This window comes from Martes martes, assembly GCF_963455335.1.
Source record: "Martes martes genome assembly, chromosome: 1".
Classification (NCBI taxonomy): domain Eukaryota; kingdom Metazoa; phylum Chordata; class Mammalia; order Carnivora; family Mustelidae; genus Martes; species Martes martes.
The window spans coordinates 13,756,077-13,762,076 of NC_137888.1; positions in this window are offsets into that span (position 1 = coordinate 13,756,077).

The following is a 6,000-nucleotide window of genomic DNA, read 5'->3' on the forward strand; positions in this document are numbered from 1 at the left end:
CCTATTTTTTTTTTTGAATAAACAATTATTTCCCCTAGATAGCAGTTTTCAGTGATTATATACAACAGAATGGCTGCTTATGCATTCCTTTATTATTTTATTTTTTTATTAAAGATTTTATTTATTTATTTGGTAGACAAAGATCACAAGTAAGCAAAGAGGCAGGCAGAGAGAGATAGGGGGAACAGGCTCTCCGCTGAGCAGGGAGCCTGATGCAGGGCTCAATCCCAGGACCCTGAGATCATGACCTGAGCTGAAGGCAGAGGCTTAACCCACTGAGCCACCCAAGTGCCCCTCCTTTATTGTTTTAATGCCACCTCTTCTTTCACCTTGAAATTTGTTATTATTCAGAATTCTTACCTTAGTCTAGGTGATTTTACTACTGATTTATACAATTTACTGTTTACCTTTTCTTAATTTCCCTTTAAATACATTAATTGGATCTTTGGAGGAATATCCAACTTAGTGAACTTACATGTCACACTGTTGTCAAAACCCCAAATTGGGATACTGATGAAGACTCATTCATGTATAAGTACATGTATGAGATCTTTCAAACTCTCCCCTCTCTGGACCCAGGATTTTCCTTGCCTGGTCAGTTGCCCATGAGAAAAAGCATGACCTCAGTAAAGAAAACAGACAAACTGGGATGCCTGGGTGGTGCAACCAGTTAAGTGTCTAATTCTTGATCTCAGCTATGTCTCGATCTCAGGGTCATGAGTTCAACCCCCACATTGGGGTCCATGTTGGGCTTAAAAAAAAAATTCACATGCCACTGGCCCAGTACTAGTTCTGACTGGCAGTCATTTATGTGATGTTTAGAATAGACATAATATCTCATTTATGTAAGGTCTGCACTCTTTCCTAGAAATGCTTAAGCTAGGGGCACGTGGGTGGTTCAGTCAGTTAAGCGCCTGCTTTTGGCTCAGGTCATGATCCCAGAGTCCTGGGATCAAACCCCGCATCAGTCTCCCTGCTCAGAGGGGAGTCTGCTTCTCCCTCTACCTCTCCCACTCTCTCTCTCTCTGTCAAATAAAAAAAAAAAATCTTTAAAAAAATACTTAAGCTGCATAAAAGAGTTTCTATTTCCTAAAGCAAACCCTGAACGGTATATCTTATAGTGCAGGCTTATGTACAAGACATCATTCAGGAAGATAACATATAATAGATGTGTGAATTATATAACATGCAATTTTATTGTGTCAAAAAGTAAATTTCTCTTCCTGGTGTTAAAAGATCAACCTCCTTCATGGTTGATGCTGCTTATAATCCTATATCTAATGAAAGTATCCTTCAAAACTTAATATAAAATAAAGATTTCGGGGCGCCTGGGTGGCTCAGTGGGTTAAAGCCTCTGCCTTCGGCTTGGGTCATGATCTCAGGGTCCTGGGATCGAGCCCCGCATTGGGCTTTCTGCACAGCGGGGAGCCTGCTTCCTCCTCTCTCTCTGCCAGCCTCTCTGCCTACTTGTGATCTCTCTCTCTGTGTCAAATGAATAAATAAAATCTTAAAAAAAAATAAAATAAAATAAAGATTTCTTTCCAGAGAAAACTGGCAAGTAGATCTGCATTAAGAAATACTTAAGAGCTTTCTTCCAGTAGAAGAATGATCCCAAGTAGAAACATGGACATTCAAGAAGTTATGAAGATCAAGGCAAAGTGAAATATATAAAGGCTGGGAAATGAGCAGTGGGAGGAGGGTGTTTACAAGCTGGTGGTGGTGACAATGCCTGGAATGGACTGTGGAGCCTGAGCAGGGTGTGATGTCATCCATAGGTCCTAGTGTGGTAGAACGGGACCTGAGTGGAACATGAAGGCTGTTTAGGGAGACGGCAGGGGTGGGGATAGCCCACTGCAGGGTAGCAGTATTTAAGGACAGTGAGCACAGGAGAGGGGCGATTGAAGTGGTAGCTATCCAAAGCAGAACCTTGGAGCCCTAGTAGGGTTAGGAGAGCATCTCATGATGGAGAACAGCAAGGGAGGCCCACTTTGGGGTGCTAGAGTCTAATCTGGGTGAGGAGAAAGTTTGTCCAGTCCTGCACAGGTATTAGAGCCTGAGCAAGATAAATTGGAATCAGACAGCAGTAACTGTTTGTTGTGGGTTGTTGGAGCACATATGGAGTGAAGACAGTGTCTTCATAAAAGTTGTGGTAGGACATTTCATTGGTAGTGAAAATGGGTTACATATTGGAAAAGTGATCAAATAAATACATAGATTAAGGGTAATTGTAGTCACTGACAGTGGCCGTCATGAACAACTATGGTGGACAGAAAACCAGAATGAACATTGTGAGTTTGGCCCGGAATCACAAGTATCAATCTGAATGCATGGTTTTCAATATATATAGATAGACATGGCATAAATATGGGTGTGGATGTGTATCTATATATAATAGATGTATGCATATGTTCCTTAGCTTGGCTACTGAGAGGACCTGGGAGTAGCATCTCCCAGTAACTACAAGCACATCTATTGTCTAGATCTTAATTTTTAAGTGCTTTGTCCAGAAAGAGGAATTTTGAAAAATTGGTTGATGCCAATATTGTAGTAGAATAGTCAAAACATGAAATTGAACCATCTTTTTGTGCCAAAAGAAATTCTCAAAAACTGTTAAGAGCATATAGGATGTGTCAAAATGACACAGAAGCTAGCTTGAAGCGTTTCCTATTGGCCAAATAAACCATGGCCTGAGCAATAATTAAATAACAATAGGATTTAATTATATTACAATGATTGAATAAAATATAAATGTATGTGTATTTATGGATATAAGGGAAATGTATAAATAAGTGGGAGAGAAGAAAGTTTTTCCTTATAGTGAAATACTAACGAATTACTATAGAAAGGATGATAGATTTTGAAAAAAAAAAAAATCGCTATTTGGTACCCATCATAGTGATAATCAGTTCAGCTAAAAAACACCAAAAGGCACCAAGACTAGCATGTGAAAGCTTGACAAGAAATGGGTTATTTCCATAGCCTAAAAATAATTTCCCCCAAAATACTTCTTAATTACAAAGCAGTAGAGAATATCTTTATAGCAGATAAACCCAGAAGCCACCACCATCATCAAATAATGAAGGTTAACATTTCTAGAAATGGGACAAATCAAAATCCTACATCATCTGATAATATGTAATGGGGGAGAATACAGCATCATTTCTGTGCTATTCCTACCCAAAGGCAAAACCTAAATCTCGCTGCAAATAAACATAAACCAAAATTGAGGCACATTCTTCAAAACAGCTGGTCTGGAAGTCTCAAAAATGTCAAGGTTGTGAAAATCTAGGAAACACTGAAAAATTATCCAGATTAGAGGAGGAAAATGAGACATAGTAACAAAAGGCAACATACACTCCTAAATTAATCCCTTTATATGAAGGACATTATTGGACAGTTGGTAAAACTAGAACATGGTCTGAATATTAGAAGGTAGTAATTCTCACTGTTAATTTCTTGATTTTAATGATTGTTTTGTAGTTATGGGGGAGAAGATCTTTGTTTGTGGGATATGAATGCTAACTTGGAGTGCTCCAGGGTGAAGGGGTATCGTGTTTGCAGATCACTCTCAAATGATCTGGGGAATAAAATAGTATTCTGTGGTATTTTGCTACTTTTCTGTAAGTTTAGAATTATTACAAAAAGAAAGAAAAAGAAAGAAAGAAAGAAAGAAAGAAAGAAAGAAAATGGGGTGCCTGGATGGCTCAGTTGGTTAAGCGACTGACTCGATTTCACCTCAGGTCATGATCTCAGGGTTCTGAGATCGAGCCCCAAGTCGGGCACCATGATGGCCCCCGAGCCTGCTTAAGATTCTCTCTCTGGCCCTTCCTCTACCCCACCCCTCTTCTCTCCCTCTCTCTTAAAAAAAAAAAAAAAGGAAATGTAAACAAAATTAATATGATTGACCAAAATAACGGGTAAAAGATAAAGTTTACATGGCTATTCCAACATGCACAGAAAGCATGTAATAAAACCCTAGACCAATTTATAATAACGATTTTTAGCAAACCAGAGCAAGATCAAATTCTTATTCTGAAAGAGTGTACTGTAAACTGTTGACAGCAAACTTCATACCTAATGGTGACATATTTGAAATGTTCCTCCTGGGATGATAAATAAAATGAGGATAACTGATAGCATGCCTTCTCTATAATCCCGCCTGTAGTTACAGTCTAATCAACCAGGCAAGAAAAAGTAAAAAATATCACTTATGCAATAATAAAATAACATTTTCTGATTTAAAGATGACAAAAATAAAAAGGGATATCTAAACAAGCTATTAGAATTAATAAGTGAAGTTGCCAAGATTTCTGTACACAAGGTCAATAGATAAATTAGTTAGGAGGTTTTTGTTTTTTAGAGAGAGGGAGAGAGAGAGCAAGCAAATGGGACAGGGGAGGGAGAGAGAGAGAGAATCTCTTTTTTTCCCCACATATGATTTAGTTATTTATTTATTTTTATTATGTTATGTTAATCACCATACAGTAGTACATCATTAGTTTAAGCAGGCACCATGTCCACACAAAACCCAACATGGGGCTCGATCTTACCACCCTGAGATCATGACCTGAGGTGAAATCAAGAAGTCAGTCACTTAACTTACTGGACCACCGAGGCACCCTAAGGTCAATAGATAAAAATTAATTCTATTTATGAAAATGGGAAACAAATAATAAACAAGTAAAATTAAAATTAAAGAATAGATCTTTTAGAATAGCATAATAAGACATTAATGTCTCGGAATAAATGCAGTGAAATATATTTAAGACTGATGAACGAAATTCCACAAAACATTGATGAGAGAGATTAGAGAAGATCTAAATAAATCAAGGAATATACCAAGTTTAAGGGCAGGGAAACTTCGGTTTTATAATGGCAGTTCTTTTTAAATTGATGTATAACTTGATACCATATTACTAAAATACCAGATTTTTTTTTAGCTGTTGTTTTTTTTTGGTAAAAATCAGCTAGGTGACTGCAAGTCATATAGAAATCCAAGGGGCAAGAATAACTAAGACAGTCCTTCAAAGGGCAAAGCTGGAAGTCTCACTCTACCTGATACCAAGATTTATTAGTCAAGTTCAGTAACCAAGACTGTGCGTTCTTGAGGCAAATTGGGCAAAAAGATCACGGAAGAAGTAAAGAGTCCAGAAACGTTAACAGCATGCAGTCAGCTGATAGATCAAAGGTACCTCAGTGCAAGGAAGCGAGATAATCTTTTTAATAAATGGTGCTGGAAAATATTATTTGAAAATATTTGCCTACATCTTATATCATGTCCAAAAATCAATTTTAGTTATGTTTATATCTAAATGTGAAATTAAAAAATTGAATGTTGTAACAACAAAAATTGCTTAAATAGAAGAGAAAAAGTTGAAATACAGTGAATTAAGAACTTCTGCTCATCACAGTACAAGAGAGAAAAATGAGCCACTGAGTTAGAGGAGATAATTTTAGTGTGTGTTCATGAAACAATCCAAGGGACAAATGGTCAAATAACTTAGATAAGCACTTCATAAAAGGACTGTATCTAAATAGCAACCAGGGGACACTCATAGAATGTCTAAAATAAAAATGCCTGGAAATATCCAGCTTTAGCAAGGTTGAGGGAGGACTAGAAACATCTTAGGAGGAGGGATGTAAATTGGAAGAATTACTTTGGAAAGCTGTTTGACTTCACCTGCTGAGTGAAGGTAAGCATGCACACACCCTATACCCAGAAATTTCACTTCCAGGTATGCACCCCACAGAAATGCACACATATGTTTGCCAAATAAAATGTAATCATTAAAAAGTAAAAAACAAAAAGCAAAAAAACAAACACCCCCCCAACACCACACAATTGCCTGTTACTGAATAAATTATTACAGTCACACAATGGAATATTCTATGGAAATGAGGAAAGACCTTTTACCTAAACATGTATGTTTGAATCTCACAAAAATGAACAAAATAAGCAAGACCACATACTGTGCTTTTATTTTTATAAGTTTCTAAAGC